The 18413-nt window shown below is 41.0% G+C and overlaps 1 protein-coding gene and 7 non-coding genes across 8 annotated transcripts in view; all 8 read left to right on the top strand.

Annotated features, from left to right (window-relative positions):
- LOC145984974 (von Willebrand factor A domain-containing protein 8-like) overlaps positions 1 to 18413 on the top strand; it is a 443428-nt gene that overhangs the window by 129248 nt on the left and 295767 nt on the right. The window lies entirely within an intron of this gene.
- LOC145986135 (U1 spliceosomal RNA) lies at positions 736 to 897 on the top strand. Its single transcript, XR_014441567.1, has one exon. It is a non-coding gene; the product is annotated as a U1 spliceosomal RNA (small nuclear RNA).
- On the top strand, positions 3377 to 3538 carry LOC145986134 (U1 spliceosomal RNA). The gene has a single exon (XR_014441566.1). It is a non-coding gene; the product is annotated as a U1 spliceosomal RNA (small nuclear RNA).
- Positions 6018 to 6179, top strand: LOC145986040 (U1 spliceosomal RNA). Its single transcript, XR_014441487.1, has one exon. It is a non-coding gene; the product is annotated as a U1 spliceosomal RNA (small nuclear RNA).
- LOC145986039 (U1 spliceosomal RNA) lies at positions 8661 to 8822 on the top strand. The gene has a single exon (XR_014441486.1). It is a non-coding gene; the product is annotated as a U1 spliceosomal RNA (small nuclear RNA).
- LOC145986037 (U1 spliceosomal RNA) lies at positions 11302 to 11463 on the top strand. Its single transcript, XR_014441484.1, has one exon. It is a non-coding gene; the product is annotated as a U1 spliceosomal RNA (small nuclear RNA).
- On the top strand, positions 13943 to 14104 carry LOC145986036 (U1 spliceosomal RNA). Its single transcript, XR_014441483.1, has one exon. It is a non-coding gene; the product is annotated as a U1 spliceosomal RNA (small nuclear RNA).
- Positions 16584 to 16745, top strand: LOC145986133 (U1 spliceosomal RNA). Its single transcript, XR_014441565.1, has one exon. It is a non-coding gene; the product is annotated as a U1 spliceosomal RNA (small nuclear RNA).

Genomic DNA, 18413 nt, shown 5'->3' with positions numbered 1-18413 from the left:
CCGATATGAATTGAAACCGACAAGTGCAATTTGGGATGTGATTGAGGAGGAGACAGGTAATGCAACTGAAGACAAGAAGGCATCTTCCAACGAGTATAGATATTCTTCTTCACTCACGGGACAAGACGTGAACGCGTCAGGTCTTCTCGGTACGGTACATCCCTCTCGCATTTCCTCCCTTAACGTTTCTGATAAACGACAAATTGTGTTCCAGCCATCATTTGGAATTTCTTGCGTGAAGAAAACCCAAAGCATTCCCGTCGATATCAGTCCACTTTCTTTCCTTTTTTGACAAGAAAATGTCCATTCTTCAAGAGCACACGAGTGGAACCCGTCCTATTTCCGAGCGTGAATCGGAGAAGGTTATTTTCAGATATGCAATAATTGAACTGTATACCCCGTGAACCTGAAGGGGACAGAAAACGAGAAGGCCAGCCAGCAACATTCGTATGTGAAAGTTGAACGTAGTGTGGATAATGTTGGAGTAAGTAAACGTTTCTCAATAGATGGCAGCACAAGGAGTAGCTTCTTTTCCTCCCTTAAAAAGTTGGTTCAAAGTTTACTTGTGAAGATAACTTGAACACATTTAGTTGTATATATATTGTCTGTGTAAAGTAATTATAGTAATTATAAGTTATAATTGACAAGTTGCGAAACACTTTCCGATATGCGTAAACACTCGATGAGAGTTAGTTGAGAAGATAGAGTAGGGTGTGAGAGGTTTTCGGTCGAGGCATACTTACCTGGCGTAGGGGTTACCGTGATCAGCAAGGCGGTTCCCCCGGGGTGAGGCTCTTCCATTGCACTTGGGTTGGGCTGACCCCCGCGAATATCCCAAACGTGGATATCTCGGGCGTGTAATTTTTGTTAGTTGGGACTGCGTTCGCGCCGTCCCTGAAAAATAAATGTAGAACAAAAAATGTATGTTTTGGTAATGTTAAGTTCGGTCGTTTTTTTGGGAGTATTGTTTCGTGATAAACTTCTTGAAAGCTGCGATCCGTTCAGAAGTTTCGTTCGCCAAGAAATTGGCTGACCCAATCGGAAAGGACAGACCAGATGGACGATCTGTTTTCTTTCTGCCTGCCTACAAGACCCAATGAGATCAGAGAAGAAAGTTTGGGAAAATTCAATAAATAATCTTTCAAGGGATTTGACGTTGTCACCCGTCCTCATTTGGAACCTAACGAACCGCACCTCGCTCTCTGTTTCGAACATGGAAATCGGGACTCCCTTTGCTTCCAGAGCCTTAACGCGTGCACTGCATGGCGTAGAATGTAGTAAGCGGTAACATAACATCCAACCTTCATAATGTTGGTAGTCGTCCTGCATATTAGCAGAGATCTTAAAGATGTTTTCGTTGCGTCGAAATTACCATTACAATAACGAATTCGCGTGAATAAACAGTTGTCTGATTTTTAAGAATTTTTTAAGACTACATTTAACCAGAGAGCATATTTATAATGAAAGGTATTCCCTCATGGAAACTCAACCACGTCGTACCAGTACCTGGTGCTTGAAACAATGCATCCTTTGGTAGAAAACTAAACCAATAAAATGAACTAGTTTTTCTTGCTTGTTGAATACATAATACTTAGGTTTCCAAATTCAAATTGTCCATTTTATGTATTAATATTGGCTTCTACTTCACCGCCCGTTGAAGGCATGACCATTTGAAAAAGTTGTGCTGCAATAGTTACGAATGTATACCTTACATTGGAAGAGATTTGACAAATAGGCTAGCTGAATTATGCTAGAAATAATCGCAAGTGACAGGAGGAGAATGAGTGGTTAACGACAATTCTCTACATGCTACGTAAATATTGTGTTTTTCATTTACGTCCCTTTCCTTTGATATTTACTAATTGCGACGACAAGGATGAATAATGGGTACGTGATGAAAGGACACTCGTAAGGCCCACAACATGCCCAGGTTAGGACTCTAACCGAGGGGGCTTCAAGTGACGGGTAAAATTTTTAGTAAATTCGGATACACTTTTATGTGAAAATTTCTGCTAAACCGATTCTGCTCGACCGTGTTTTTGAGTTTCTGATGTAAATATTTGAGTTTTATTCACAGATAGTTTAGCTTGGACCGGACCTACAGTTTAGAGTGGGATCCAAGCCATTATGTGCCTCGACCGAGTATCGAACCCCTCGATTACAAAACGAGAAACGCTTTAGAGTGCGACTTGTTTGAAGCAAAGGCTCCGGCACCTTTATACATGAATTAGATATGCTATTTAACATAGAAACTTATGTTTTTCTTTTGTTTTAATCTGCGTTTGAAGTGTAAAATTGTGTCTGTGAGAATGTTCAAAGAAACCGTGGGAGAGGTGTAGTTTTTTATGTAATGTGGTGAAAATGAGACAGTGCATAGGAGAATTTTGCCATCCCTGCGTCCCCCCTCCCTCCGAACACTGTTTATAGCGAAGGTTTTTGATTTGACAATTTTGCATGTAATAGACACAAGGAGAAATATTATTTCGTTGTCGATAAGTTTTTCAAATTTTAAGTCGAATTTGTTGTCCGGTAGGCTAATCGGGACTGGACGTTCAGTTTAGAGTGGAACCGAAGCAGAGTGGAATGTTGCTCCACTGGAAGTGAATGCAGTACAGCGGTAGCAGTAGGCCATCAGGAACACCCGATATGAAATGAAACCGACAAGTGCAATTTGGGATGTGATTGAGGAGGAGACAGGTAATGCAACTGAAGACAAGAAGGCATCTTCCAACGAGTATAGATATTCTTCTTCACTCACGAGACAAGACGTGAACGCGTCAGGTCTTCTCGGTACGGTACATCCCTCTCGCATTTCCTCCCTTAACGTTTCTGATAAACGACAAATTGTGTTCCAGCCATCATTTGGAATTTCTTGCGTGAAGAAAACCCAAAGCATTCCCGTCGATATCAGTCCACTTTCTTTCCTTTTTTGACAAGAAAATGTCCATTCTTCAAGAGCACACGAGTGGAACCCGTCCTATTTCCGAGCGTGAATCGGAGAAGGTTATTTTCAGATATGCAATAATTGAACTGTATACCCCGTGAACCTGAAGGGGACAGAAAACGAGAAGGCCAGCCAGCAACATTCGTATGTGAAAGTTGAACGTAGTGTGGATAATGTTGGAGTAAGTAAACGTTTCTCAATAGATGGCAGCACAAGGAGTAGCTTCTTTTCCTCCCTTAAAAAGTTGGTTCAAAGTTTACTTGTGAAGATAACTTGAACACATTTAGTTGTATATATATTGTCTGTGTAAAGTAATTATAGTAATTATAAGTTATAATTGACAAGTTGCGAAACACTTACCGATATGCGTAAACACTCGATGAGAGTTAGTTGAGAAGATAGAGTAGGGTGTGAGAGGTTTCCGGTCGAGGCATACTTACCTGGCGTAGGGGTTACCGTGATCAGCAAGGCGGTTCCCCCGGGGTGAGGCTCTTCCATTGCACTTGGGTTGGGCTGACCCCCGCGAATATCCCAAACGTGGATATCTCGGGCGTGTAATTTTTGTTAGTTGGGACTGCGTTCGCGCCGTCCCTGAAAAATAAATGTAGAACAAAAAATGTATGTTTTGGTAATGTTAAGTTCGGTCGTTTTTTTGGGAGTATTGTTTCGTGATAAACTTGTTGAAAGCTGCGATCCGTTCAGAAGTTTCGTTCGCCAAGAAATTGGCTGACCCAATCGGAAAGGACAGACCAGATGGACGATCTGTTTTCTTTCTGCCTGCCTACAAGACCCAATGAGATCAGAGAAGAAAGTTTGGGAAAATTCAATAAATAATCTTTCAAGGGATTTGACGTTGTCACCCGTCCTCATTTGGAACCTAACGAACCGCACCTCGCTCTCTGTTTCGAACATGGAAATCGGGACTCCCTTTGCTTCCAGAGCCTTAACGCGTGCACTGCATGGCGTAGAATGTAGTAAGCGGTAACATAACATCCAACCTTCATAATGTTGGTAGTCGTCCTGCATATTAGCAGAGATCTTAAAGATGTTTTCGTTGCGTCGAAATTACCATTACAATAACGAATTCGCGTGAATAAACAGTTGTCTGATTTTTAAGAATTTTTTAAGACTACATTTAACCAGAGAGCATATTTATAATGAAAGGTATTCCCTCATGGAAACTCAACCACGTCGTACCAGTACCTGGTGCTTGAAACAATGCATCCTTTGGTAGAAAAATAAACCAATAAAATGAACTAGTTTTTCTTGCTTGTTGAATACATAATACTTAGGTTTCCAAATTCAAATTGTCCATTTTATGTATTAATATTGGCTTGTACTTCACCGGCCGTTGAAGGCATGACCATTTGAAAAAGTTGTGCTGCAATAGTTACGAATGTATACCTTACATTGGAAGAGATTTGACAAATAGGCTAGCTGAATTATGCTAGAAATAATCGCAAGTGACAGGAGGAGAATGAGTGGTTAACGACAATTCTCTACATGCTACGTAAATATTGTGTTTTTCATTTACGTCCCTTTCCTTTGATATTTACTAATTGCGACGACAAGGATGAATAATGGGTACGTGAGGAAAGGACACTCGTAAGGCCCACAACATGCCCAGGTTAGGACTCTAACCGAGGGGGCTTCAAGTGACGGGTAAAATTTTTAGTAAATTCGGATGCACTTTTATGTGAAAATTTCTGCTAAACCGATTCTGCTCGACCGTGTTTTTGAGTTTCTGATGTAAATATTTGAGTTTTATTCACAGATAGTTTAGCTTGGACCGGACCTACAGTTTAGAGTGGGATCCAAGCCATTATGTGCCTCGACCGAGTATCGAACCCCACGATTACAAAACGAGAAACGCTTTAGAGTGCGACTTGTTTGAAGCAAAGGCTCCGGCACCTTTATACATGAATTAGATATGCTATTTAACATAGAAACTTATGTTTTTCTTTTGTTTTAATCTGCGTTTGAAGTGTAAAATTGTGTCTGTGAGAATGTTCAAAGAAACCGTGGGAGAGGTGTAGTTTTTTATGTAATGTGGTGAAAATGAGACAGTGCATAGGAGAATTTTGCCATCCCTGCGTCCCCCCTCCCTCCGAACACTGTTTATAGCGAAGGTTTTTGATTTGACAATTTTGCATGTAATAGACACAAGGAGAAATATTATTTCGTTGTCGATAAGTTTTTCAAATTTTAAGTCGAATTTGTTGTCCGGTAGGCTAATCGGGACTGGACGTTCAGTTTAGAGTGGAACCGAAGCAGAGTGGAATGTTGCTCCACTGGAAGTGAATGCAGTACAGCGGTAGCAGTAGGCCATCAGGAACACCCGATATGAAATGAAACCGACAAGTGCAATTTGGGATGTGATTGAGGAGGAGACAGGTAATGCAACTGAAGACAAGAAGGCATCTTCCAACGAGTATAGATATTCTTCTTCACTCACGAGACAAGACGTGAACGCGTCAGGTCTTCTCGGTACGGTACATCCCTCTCGCATTTCCTCCCTTAACGTTTCTGATAAACGACAAATTGTGTTCCAGCCATCATTTGGAATTTCTTGCGTGAAGAAAACCCAAAGCATTCCCGTCGATATCAGTCCACTTTCTTTCCTTTTTTGACAAGAAAATGTCCATTCTTCAAGAGCACACGAGTGGAACCCGTCCTATTTCCGAGCGTGAATCGGAGAAGGTTATTTTCAGATATGCAATAATTGAACTGTATACCCCGTGAACCTGAAGGGGACAGAAAACGAGAAGGCCAGCCAGCAACATTCGTATGTGAAAGTTGAACGTAGTGTGGATAATGTTGGAGTAAGTAAACGTTTCTCAATAGATGGCAGCACAAGGAGTAGCTTCTTTTCCTCCCTTAAAAAGTTGGTTCAAAGTTTACTTGTGAAGATAACTTGAACACATTTAGTTGTATATATATTGTCTGTGTAAAGTAATTATAGTAATTATAAGTTATAATTGACAAGTTGCGAAACACTTTCCGATATGCGTAAACACTCGATGAGAGTTAGTTGAGAAGATAGAGTAGGGTGTGAGAGGTTTCCGGTCGAGGCATACTTACCTGGCGTAGGGGTTACCGTGATCAGCAAGGCGGTTCCCCCGGGGTGAGGCTCTTCCATTGCACTTCGGTTGGGCTGACCCCCGCGAATATCCCAAACGTGGATATCTCGGGCGTGTGATTTTTGTTAGTTGGGACTGCGTTCGCGCCGTCCCTGAAAAATAAATGTAGAACAAAAAATGTATGTTTTGGTAATGTTAAGTTCGGTCGGTTTTTTGGGAGTATTGTTTCGTGATAAACTTGTTGAAAGCTGCGATCCGTTCAGAAGTTTCGTTCGCCAAGAAATTGGCTGACCCAATCGGAAAGGACAGACCAGATGGACGATCTGTTTTCTTTCTGCCTGCCTACAAGACCCAATGAGATCAGAGAAGAAAGTTTGGGAAAATTCAATAAATAATCTTTCAAGGGATTTGACGTTGTCACCCGTCCTCATTTATAACCTAACGAACCGCACCTCGCTCTCTGTTTCGAACATGGAAATCGGGACTCCCTTTGCTTCCAGAGCCTTAACGCGTGCACTGCATGGCGTAGAATGTAGTAAGCGGTAACATAACATCCAACCTTCATAATGTTGGTAGTCGTCCTGCATATTAGCAGAGATCTTAAAGATGTTTTCGTTGCGTCGAAATTACCATTACAATAACGAATTCGCGTGAATAAACAGTTGTCTGATTTTTAAGAATTTTTTAAGACTACATTTAACCAGAGAGCATATTTATAATGAAAGGTATTCCCTCATGGAAACTCAACCACGTCGTACCAGTACCTGGTGCTTGAAACAATGCATCCTTTGGTAGAAAAATAAACCAATAAAATGAACTAGTTTTTCTTTTGCTTGTTGAATACATAATACTTAGGTTTCCAAATTCAAATTGTCCATTTTATGTATTAATATTGGCTTCTACTTCACCGCCCGTTGAAGGCATGACCATTTGAAAAAGTTGTGCTGCAATAGTTACGAATGTATACCTTACATTGGAAGAGATTTGACAAATAGGCTAGCTGAATTATGCTAGAAATAATCGCAAGTGACAGGAGGAGAATGAGTGGTTAACGACAATTCTCTACATGCTACGTAAATATTGTGTTTTTCACTTACGTCCCTTTCCTTTGATATTTACTAATTGCGACGACAAGGATGAATAATGGGTACGTGAGGAAAGGACACTCGTAAGGCCCACAACATGCCCAGGTTAGGACTCTAACCGAGGGGGCTTCAAGTGACGGGTAAAATTTTTAGTAAATTCGGATGCACTTTTATGTGAAAATTTCTGCTAAACCGATTCTGCTCGACCGTGTTTTTGAGTTTCTGATGTAAATATTCGAGTTTTATTCACTGATAGTTTAACTTGGACCGGACCTACAGTTTAGAGTGGGATCCAAGCCATTATGTGCCTCGACCGAGTATCGAACCCCTCGATTACAAAACGAGAAACGCTTTAGAGTGCGACTTGTTTGAAGCAAAGGCTCCGGCACCTTTATACATGAATTAGATATGCTATTTAACATAGAAACTTATGTTTTTCTTTTGTTTTAATCTGCGTTTGAAGTGTAAAATTGTGTCTGTGAGAATGTTCAAAGAAACCGTGGGAGAGGTGTAGTTTTTTATGTAATGTGGTGAAAATGAGACAGTGCATAGGAGAATTTTGCCATCCCTGCGTCCCCCCTCCCTCCGAACACTGTTTATAGCGAAGGTTTTTGATTTGACAATTTTGCATGTAATAGACACAAGGAGAAATATTATTTCGTTGTCGATAAGTTTTTCAAATTTTAAGTCGAATTTGTTGTCCGGTAGGCTAATCGGGACTGGACGTTCAGTTTAGAGTGGAACCGAAGCAGAGTGGAATGTTGCTCCACTGGAAGTGAATGCAGTACAGCGGTAGCAGTAGGCCATCAGGAACACCCGATATGAAATGAAACCGACAAGTGCAATTTGGGATGTGATTGAGGAGGAGACAGGTAATGCAACTGAAGACAAGAAGGCATCTTCCAACGAGTATAGATATTCTTCTTCACTCACGAGACAAGACGTGAACGCGTCAGGTCTTCTCGGTACGGTACATCCCTCTCGCATTTCCTCCCTTAACGTTTCTGATAAACGACAAATTGTGTTCCAGCCATCATTTGGAATTTCTTGCGTGAAGAAAACCCAAAGCATTCCCGTCGATATCAGTCCACTTTCTTTCCTTTTTTGACAAGAAAATGTCTATTCTTCAAGAGCACACGAGTGGAACCCGTCCTATTTCCGAGCGTGAATCGGAGAAGGTTATTTTCAGATATGCAATAATTGAACTGTATACCCCGTGAACCTGAAGGGGACAGAAAACGAGAAGGCCAGCCAGCAACATTCGTATGTGAAAGTTGAACGTAGTGTGGATAATGTTGGAGTAAGTAAACGTTTCTCAATAGATGGCAGCACAAGGAGTAGCTTCTTTTCCTCCCTTAAAAAGTTGGTTCAAAGTTTACTTGTGAAGATAACTTGAACACATTTAGTTGTATATATATTGTCTGTGTAAAGTAATTATAGTAATTATAAGTTATAATTGACAAGTTGCGAAACACTTTCCGATATGCGTAAACACTCGATGAGAGTTAGTTGAGAAGATAGAGTAGGGTGTGAGAGGTTTCCGGTCGAGGCATACTTACCTGGCGTAGGGGTTACCGTGATCAGCAAGGCGGTTCCCCCGGGGTGAGGCTCTTCCATTGCACTTCGGTTGGGCTGACCCCCGCGAATATCCCAAACGTGGATATCTCGGGCGTGTGATTTTTGTTAGTTGGGACTGCGTTCGCGCCGTCCCTGAAAAATAAATGTAGAACAAAAAATGTATGTTTTGGTAATGTTAAGTTCGGTCGGTTTTTTGGGAGTATTGTTTCGTGATAAACTTGTTGAAAGCTGCGATCCGTTCAGAAGTTTCGTTCGCCAAGAAATTGGCTGACCCAATCGGAAAGGACAGACCAGATGGACGATCTGTTTTCTTTCTGCCTGCCTACAAGACCCAATGAGATCAGAGAAGAAAGTTTGGGAAAATTCAATAAATAATCTTTCAAGGGATTTGACGTTGTCACCCGTCCTCATTTGGAACCTAACGAACCGCACCTCGCTCTCTGTTTCGAACATGGAAATCGGGACTCCCTTTGCTTCCAGAGCCTTAACGCGTGCACTGCATGGCGTAGAATGTAGTAAGCGGTAACATAACATCCAACCTTCATAATGTTGGTAGTCGTCCTGCATATTAGCAGAGATCTTAAAGATGTTTTCGTTGCGTCGAAATTACCATTACAATAACGAATTCGCGTGAATAAACAGTTGTCTGATTTTTAAGAATTTTTTAAGACTACATTTAACCAGAGAGCATATTTATAATGAAAGGTATTCCCTCATGGAAACTCAACCACGTCGTACCAGTACCTGGTGCTTGAAACAATGCATCCTTTGGTAGAAAAATAAACCAATAAAATGAACTAGTTTTTCTTGCTTGTTGAATACATAATACTTAGGTTTCCAAATTCAAATTGTCCACTTTATGTATTAATATTGGCTTCTACTTCACCGCCCGTTGAAGGCATGACCATTTGAAAAAGTTGTGCTGCAATAGTTACGAATGTATACCTTACATTGGAAGAGATTTGACAAATAGGCTAGCTGAATTATGCTAGAAATAATCGCAAGTGACAGGAGGAGAATGAGTGGTTAACGACAATTCTCTACATGCTACGTAAATATTGTGTTTTTCACTTACGTCCCTTTCCTTTGATATTTACTAATTGCGACGACAAGGATGAATAATGGGTACGTGACGAAAGGACACTCGTAAGGCCCACAACATGCCCAGGTTAGGACTCTAACCGAGGGGGCTTCAAGTGACGGGTAAAATTTTTAGTAAATTCGGATGCACTTTTATGTGAAAATTTCTGCTAAACCGATTCTGCTCGACCGTGTTTTTGAGTTTCTGATGTAAATATTCGAGTTTTATTCACTGATAGTTTAACTTGGACCGGACCTACAGTTTAGAGTGGGATCCAAGCCATTATGTGCCTCGACCGAGTATCGAACCCCTCGATTACAAAACGAGAAACGCTTTAGAGTGCGACTTGTTTGAAGCAAAGGCTCCGGCACCTTTATACATGAATTAGATATGCTATTTAACATAGAAACTTATGTTTTTCTTTTGTTTTAATCTGCGTTTGAAGTGTAAAATTGTGTCTGTGAGAATGTTCAAAGAAACCGTGGGAGAGGTGTAGTTTTTTATGTAATGTGGTGAAAATGAGACAGTGCATAGGAGAATTTTGCCATCCCTGCGTCCCCCCTCCCTCCGAACACTGTTTATAGCGAAGGTTTTTGATTTGACAATTTTGCATGTAATAGACACAAGGAGAAATATTATTTCGTTGTCGATAAGTTTTTCAAATTTTAAGTCGAATTTGTTGTCCGGTAGGCTAATCGGGACTGGACGTTCAGTTTAGAGTGGAACCGAAGCAGAGTGGAATGTTGCTCCACTGGAAGTGAATGCAGTACAGCGGTAGCAGTAGGCCATCAGGAACACCCGATATGAAATGAAACCGACAAGTGCAATTTGGGATGTGATTGAGGAGGAGACAGGTAATGCAACTGAAGACAAGAAGGCATCTTCCAACGAGTATAGATATTCTTCTTCACTCACGAGACAAGACGTGAACGCGTCAGGTCTTCTCGGTACGGTACATCCCTCTCGCATTTCCTCCCTTAACGTTTCTGATAAACGACAAATTGTGTTCCAGCCATCATTTGGAATTTCTTGCGTGAAGAAAACCCAAAGCATTCCCGTCGATATCAGTCCACTTTCTTTCCTTTTTTGACAAGAAAATGTCCATTCTTCAAGAGCACACGAGTGGAACCCGTCCTATTTCCGAGCGTGAATCGGAGAAGGTTATTTTCAGATATGCAATAATTGAACTGTATACCCCGTGAACCTGAAGGGGACAGAAAACGAGAAGGCCAGCCAGCAACATTCGTATGTGAAAGTTGAACGTAGTGTGGATAATGTTGGAGTAAGTAAACGTTTCTCAATAGATGGCAGCACAAGGAGTAGCTTCTTTTCCTCCCTTAAAAAGTTGGTTCAAAGTTTACTTGTGAAGATAACTTGAACACATTTAGTTGTATATATATTGTCTGTGTAAAGTAATTATAGTAATTATAAGTTATAATTGACAAGTTGCGAAACACTTTCCGATATGCGTAAACACTCGATGAGAGTTAGTTGAGAAGATAGAGTAGGGTGTGAGAGGTTTCCGGTCGAGGCATACTTACCTGGCGTAGGGGTTACCGTGATCAGCAAGGCGGTTCCCCCGGGGTGAGGCTCTTCCATTGCACTTCGGTTGGGCTGACCCCCGCGAATATCCCAAACGTGGATATCTCGGGCGTGTGATTTTTGTTAGTTGGGACTGCGTTCGCGCCGTCCCTGAAAAATAAATGTAGAACAAAAAATGTATGTTTTGGTAATGTTAAGTTCGGTCGGTTTTTTGGGAGTATTGTTTCGTGATAAACTTGTTGAAAGCTGCGATCCGTTCAGAAGTTTCGTTCGCCAAGAAATTGGCTGACCCAATCGGAAAGGACAGACCAGATGGACGATCTGTTTTCTTTCTGCCTGCCTACAAGACCCAATGAGATCAGAGAAGAAAGTTTGGGAAAATTCAATAAATAATCTTTCAAGGGATTTGACGTTGTCACCCGTCCTCATTTATAACCTAACGAACCGCACCTCGCTCTCTGTTTCGAACATGGAAATCGGGACTCCCTTTGCTTCCAGAGCCTTAACGCGTGCACTGCATGGCGTAGAATGTAGTAAGCGGTAACATAACATCCAACCTTCATAATGTTGGTAGTCGTCCTGCATATTAGCAGAGATCTTAAAGATGTTTTCGTTGCGTCGAAATTACCATTACAATAACGAATTCGCGTGAATAAACAGTTGTCTGATTTTTAAGAATTTTTTAAGACTACATTTAACCAGAGAGCATATTTATAATGAAAGGTATTCCCTCATGGAAACTCAACCACGTCGTACCAGTACCTGGTGCTTGAAACAATGCATCCTTTGGTAGAAAAATAAACCAATAAAATGAACTAGTTTTTCTTGCTTGTTGAATACATAATACTTAGGTTTCCAAATTCAAATTGTCCATTTTATGTATTAATATTGGCTTCTACTTCACCGCCCGTTGAAGGCATGACCATTTGAAAAAGTTGTGCTGCAATAGTTACGAATGTATACCTTACATTGGAAGAGATTTGACAAATAGGCTAGCTGAATTATGCTAGAAATAATCGCAAGTGACAGGAGGAGAATGAGTGGTTAACGACAATTCTCTACATGCTACGTAAATATTGTGTTTTTCACTTACGTCCCTTTCCTTTGATATTTACTAATTGCGACGACAAGGATGAATAATGGGTACGTGACGAAAGGACACTCGTAAGGCCCACAACATGCCCAGGTTAGGACTCTAACCGAGGGGGCTTCAAGTGACGGGTAAAATTTTTAGTAAATTCGGATGCACTTTTATGTGAAAATTTCTGCTAAACCGATTCTGCTCGACCGTGTTTTTGAGTTTCTGATGTAAATATTCGAGTTTTATTCACTGATAGTTTAACTTGGACCGGACCTACAGTTTAGAGTGGGATCCAAGCCATTATGTGCCTCGACCGAGTATCGAACCCCTCGATTACAAAACGAGAAACGCTTTAGAGTGCGACTTGTTTGAAGCAAAGGCTCCGGCACCTTTATACATGAATTAGATATGCTATTTAACATAGAAACTTATGTTTTTCTTTTGTTTTAATCTGCGTTTGAAGTGTAAAATTGTGTCTGTGAGAATGTTCAAAGAAACCGTGGGAGAGGTGTAGTTTTTTATGTAATGTGGTGAAAATGAGACAGTGCATAGGAGAATTTTGCCATCCCTGCGTCCCCCCTCCCTCCGAACACTGTTTATAGCGAAGGTTTTTGATTTGACAATTTTGCATGTAATAGACACAAGGAGAAATATTATTTCGTTGTCGATAAGTTTTTCAAATTTTAAGTCGAATTTGTTGTCCGGTAGGCTAATCGGGACTGGACGTTCAGTTTAGAGTGGAACCGAAGCAGAGTGGAATGTTGCTCCACTGGAAGTGAATGCAGTACAGCGGTAGCAGTAGGCCATCAGGAACACCCGATATGAAATGAAACCGACAAGTGCAATTTGGGATGTGATTGAGGAGGAGACAGGTAATGCAACTGAAGACAAGAAGGCATCTTCCAACGAGTATAGATATTCTTCTTCACTCACGAGACAAGACGTGAACGCGTCAGGTCTTCTCGGTACGGTACATCCCTCTCGCATTTCCTCCCTTAATGTTTCTGATAAACGACAAATTGTGTTCCAGCCATCATTTGGAATTTCTTGCGTGAAGAAAACCCAAAGCATTCCCGTCGATATCAGTCCACTTTCTTTCCTTTTTTGACAAGAAAATGTCTATTCTTCAAGAGCACACGAGTGGAACCCGTCCTATTTCCGAGCGTGAATCGGAGAAGGTTATTTTCAGATATGCAATAATTGAACTGTATACCCCGTGAACCTGAAGGGGACAGAAAACGAGAAGGCCAGCCAGCAACATTCGTATGTGAAAGTTGAACGTAGTGTGGATAATGTTGGAGTAAGTAAACGTTTCTCAATAGATGGCAGCACAAGGAGTAGCTTCTTTTCCTCCCTTAAAAAGTTGGTTCAAAGTTTACTTGTGAAGATAACTTGAACACATTTAGTTGTATATATATTGTCTGTGTAAAGTAATTATAGTAATTATAAGTTATAATTGACAAGTTGCGAAACACTTTCCGATATGCGTAAACACTCGATGAGAGTTAGTTGAGAAGATAGAGTAGGGTGTGAGAGGTTTCCGGTCGAGGCATACTTACCTGGCGTAGGGGTTACCGTGATCAGCAAGGCGGTTCCCCCGGGGTGAGGCTCTTCCATTGCACTTCGGTTGGGCTGACCCCCGCGAATATCCCAAACGTGGATATCTCGGGCGTGTGATTTTTGTTAGTTGGGACTGCGTTCGCGCCGTCCCTGAAAAATAAATGTAGAACAAAAAATGTATGTTTTGGTAATGTTAAGTTCGGTCGGTTTTTTGGGAGTATTGTTTCGTGATAAACTTGTTGAAAGCTGCGATCCGTTCAGAAGTTTCGTTCGCCAAGAAATTGGCTGACCCAATCGGAAAGGACAGACCAGATGGACGATCTGTTTTCTTTCTGCCTGCCTACAAGACCCAATGAGATCAGAGAAGAAAGTTTGGGAAAATTCAATAAATAATCTTTCAAGGGATTTGACGTTGTCACCCGTCCTCATTTGGAACCTAACGAACCGCACCTCGCTCTCTGTTTCGAACATGGAAATCGGGACTCCCTTTGCTTCCAGAGCCTTAACGCGTGCACTGCATGGCGTAGAATGTAGTAAGCGGTAACATAACATCCAACCTTCATAATGTTGGTAGTCGTCCTGCATATTAGCAGAGATCTTAAAGATGTTTTCGTTGCGTCGAAATTACCATTACAATAACGAATTCGCGTGAATAAACAGTTGTCTGATTTTTAAGAATTTTTTAAGACTACATTTAACCAGAGAGCATATTTATAATGAAAGGTATTCCCTCATGGAAACTCAACCACGTCGTACCAGTACCTGGTGCTTGAAACAATGCATCCTTTGGTAGAAAAATAAACCAATAAAATGAACTAGTTTTTCTTGCTTGTTGAATACATAATACTTAGGTTTCCAAATTCAAATTGTCCACTTTATGTATTAATATTGGCTTCTACTTCACCGCCCGTTGAAGGCATGACCATTTGAAAAAGTTGTGCTGCAATAGTTACGAATGTATACCTTACATTGGAAGAGATTTGACAAATAGGCTAGCTGAATTATGCTAGAAATAATCGCAAGTGACAGGAGGAGAATGAGTGGTTAACGACAATTCTCTACATGCTACGTAAATATTGTGTTTTTCACTTACGTCCCTTTCCTTTGATATTTACTAATTGCGACGACAAGGATGAATAATGGGTACGTGACGAAAGGACACTCGTAAGGCCCACAACATGCCCAGGTTAGGACTCTAACCGAGGGGGCTTCAAGTGACGGGTAAAATTTTTAGTAAATTCGGATGCACTTTTATGTGAAAATTTCTGCTAAACCGATTCTGCTCGACCGTGTTTTTGAGTTTCTGATGTAAATATTCGAGTTTTATTCACTGATAGTTTAACTTGGACCGGACCTACAGTTTAGAGTGGGATCCAAGCCATTATGTGCCTCGACCGAGTATCGAACCCCTCGATTACAAAACGAGAAACGCTTTAGAGTGCGACTTGTTTGAAGCAAAGGCTCCGGCACCTTTATACATGAATTAGATATGCTATTTAACATAGAAACTTATGTTTTTCTTTTGTTTTAATCTGCGTTTGAAGTGTAAAATTGTGTCTGTGAGAATGTTCAAAGAAACCGTGGGAGAGGTGTAGTTTTTTATGTAATGTGGTGAAAATGAGACAGTGCATAGGAGAATTTTGCCATCCCTGCGTCCCCCCTCCCTCCGAACACTGTTTATAGCGAAGGTTTTTGATTTGACAATTTTGCATGTAATAGACACAAGGAGAAATATTATTTCGTTGTCGATAAGTTTTTCAAATTTTAAGTCGAATTTGTTGTCCGGTAGGCTAATCGGGACTGGACGTTCAGTTTAGAGTGGAACCGAAGCAGAGTGGAATGTTGCTCCACTGGAAGTGAATGCAGTACAGCGGTAGCAGTAGGCCATCAGGAACACCCGATATGAAATGAAACCGACAAGTGCAATTTGGGATGTGATTGAGGAGGAGACAGGTAATGCAACTGAAGACAAGAAGGCATCTTCCAACGAGTATAGATATTCTTCTTCACTCACGAGACAAGACGTGAACGCGTCAGGTCTTCTCGGTACGGTACATCCCTCTCGCATTTCCTCCCTTAACGTTTCTGATAAACGACAAATTGTGTTCCAGCCATCATTTGGAATTTCTTGCGTGAAGAAAACCCAAAGCATTCCCGTCGATATCAGTCCACTTTCTTTCCTTTTTTGACAAGAAAATGTCCATTCTTCAAGAGCACACGAGTGGAACCCGTCCTATTTCCGAGCGTGAATCGGAGAAGGTTATTTTCAGATATGCAATAATTGAACTGTATAACCCGTGAACCTGAAGGGGACAGAAAACGAGAAGGCCAGCCAGCAACATTCGTATGTGAAAGTTGAACGTAGTGTGGATAATGTTGGAGTAAGTAAACGTTTCTCAATAGATGGCAGCACAAGGAGTAGCTTCTTTTCCTCCCTTAAAAAGTTGGTTCAAAGTTTACTTGTGAAGATAACTTGAACACATTTAGTTGTATATATATTGTCTGTGTAAAGTAATTATAGTAATTATAAGTTATAATTGACAAGTTGCGAAACACTCTCCGATATGCGTAAACACTCGATGAGAGTTAGTTGAGAAGATAGAGTAGGGTGTGAGAGGTTTCCGGTCGAGGCATACTTACCTGGCGTAGGGGTTACCGTGATCAGCAAGGCGGTTCCCCCGGGGTGAGGCTCTTCCATTGCACTTGGGTTGGGCTGACCCCCGCGAATATCCCAAACGTGGATATCTCGGGCGTGTAATTTTTGTTAGTTGGGACTGCGTTCGCGCCGTCCCTGAAAAATAAATGTAGAACAAAAAATGTATGTTTTGGTAATGTTAAGTTCGGTCGGTTTTTTGGGAGTATTGTTTCGTGATAAACTTGTTGAAAGCTGCGATCCGTTCAGAAGTTTCGTTCGCCAAGAAATTGGCTGACCCAATCGGAAAGGACAGACCAGATGGACGATCTGTTTTCTTTCTGCCTGCCTACAAGACCCAATGAGATCAGAGAAGAAAGTTTGGGAAAATTCAATAAATAATCTTTCAAGGGATTTGACGTTGTCACCCGTCCTCATTTGGAACCTAACGAACCGCACCTCGCTCTCTGTTTCGAACATGGAAATCGGGACTCCCTTTGCTTCCAGAGCCTTAACGCGTGCACTGCATGGCGTAGAATGTAGTAAGCGGTAACATAACATCCAACCTTCATAATGTTGGTAGTCGTCCTGCATATTAGCAGAGATCTTAAAGATGTTTTCGTTGCGTCGAAATTACCATTACAATAACGAATTCGCGTGAATAAACAGTTGTCTGATTTTTAAGAATTTTTTAAGACTACATTTAACCAGAGAGCATATTTATAATGAAAGGTATTCCCTCATGGAAACTCAACCACGTCGTACCAGTACCTGGTGCTTGAAACAATGCATCCTTTGGTAGAAAAATAAACCAATAAAATGAACTAGTTTTTCTTTTGCTTGTTGAATACATAATACTTAGGTTTCCAAATTCAAATTGTCCATTTTATGTATTAATATTGGCTTCTACTTCACCGCCCGTTGAAGGCATGACCATTTGAAAAAGTTGTGCTGCAATAGTTACGAATGTATACCTTACATTGGAAGAGATTTGACAAATAGGCTAGCTGAATTATGCTAGAAATAATCGCAAGTGACAGGAGGAGAATGAGTGGTTAACGACAATTCTCTACATGCTACGTAAATATTGTGTTTTTCATGTACGTCCCTTTCCTTTGATATTTACTAATTGCGACGACAAGGATGAATAATGGGTACGTGACGAAAGGACACTCGTAAGGCCCACAACATGCCCAGGTTAGGACTCTAACCGAGGGGGCTTCAAGTGACGGGCAAAATTTTTAGTAAATTCGGATCCACTTTTATGTGAAAATTTCTGCTAAACCGATTCTGCTCGACCGTGTTTTTGAGTTTCTGATGTAAATATTCGAGTTTTATTCACAGATAGTTTAACTTGGACCGGACCTACAGTTTAGAGTGGGATCCAAGCCATTATGTGCCTCGACCGAGTATCGAACCCCTCGATTACAAAACGAGAAACGCTTTAGAGTGCGACTTGTTTGAAGCAAAGGCTCCGGCACCTTTATACATGAATTAGATATGCTATTTAACATAGAAACTTATGTTTTTCTTTTGTTTTAATCTGCGTTTGAAGTGTAAAATTGTGTCTGTGAGAATGTTCAAAGAAACCGTGGGAGAGGTGTAGTTTTTTATGTAATGTGGTGAAAATGAGACAGTGCATAGGAGAATTTTGCCATCCCTGCGTCCCCCCTCCCTCCGAACACTGTTTATAGCGAAGGTTTTTGATTTGACAATTTTGCATGTAATAGACACAAGGAGAAATATTATTTCGTTGTCGATAAGTTTTTCAAATTTTAAGTCGAATTTGTTGTCCGGTAGGCTAATCGGGACTGGACGTTCAGTTTAGAG

This window comes from Lepisma saccharinum, chromosome 3 (genome assembly GCF_977018435.1).
Source record: "Lepisma saccharinum chromosome 3, izLepSacc3.1, whole genome shotgun sequence".
Lineage (NCBI taxonomy): Eukaryota > Metazoa > Arthropoda > Insecta > Zygentoma > Lepismatidae > Lepisma > Lepisma saccharinum.
This window is presented reverse-complemented; position numbering and strand designations above follow the sequence as displayed.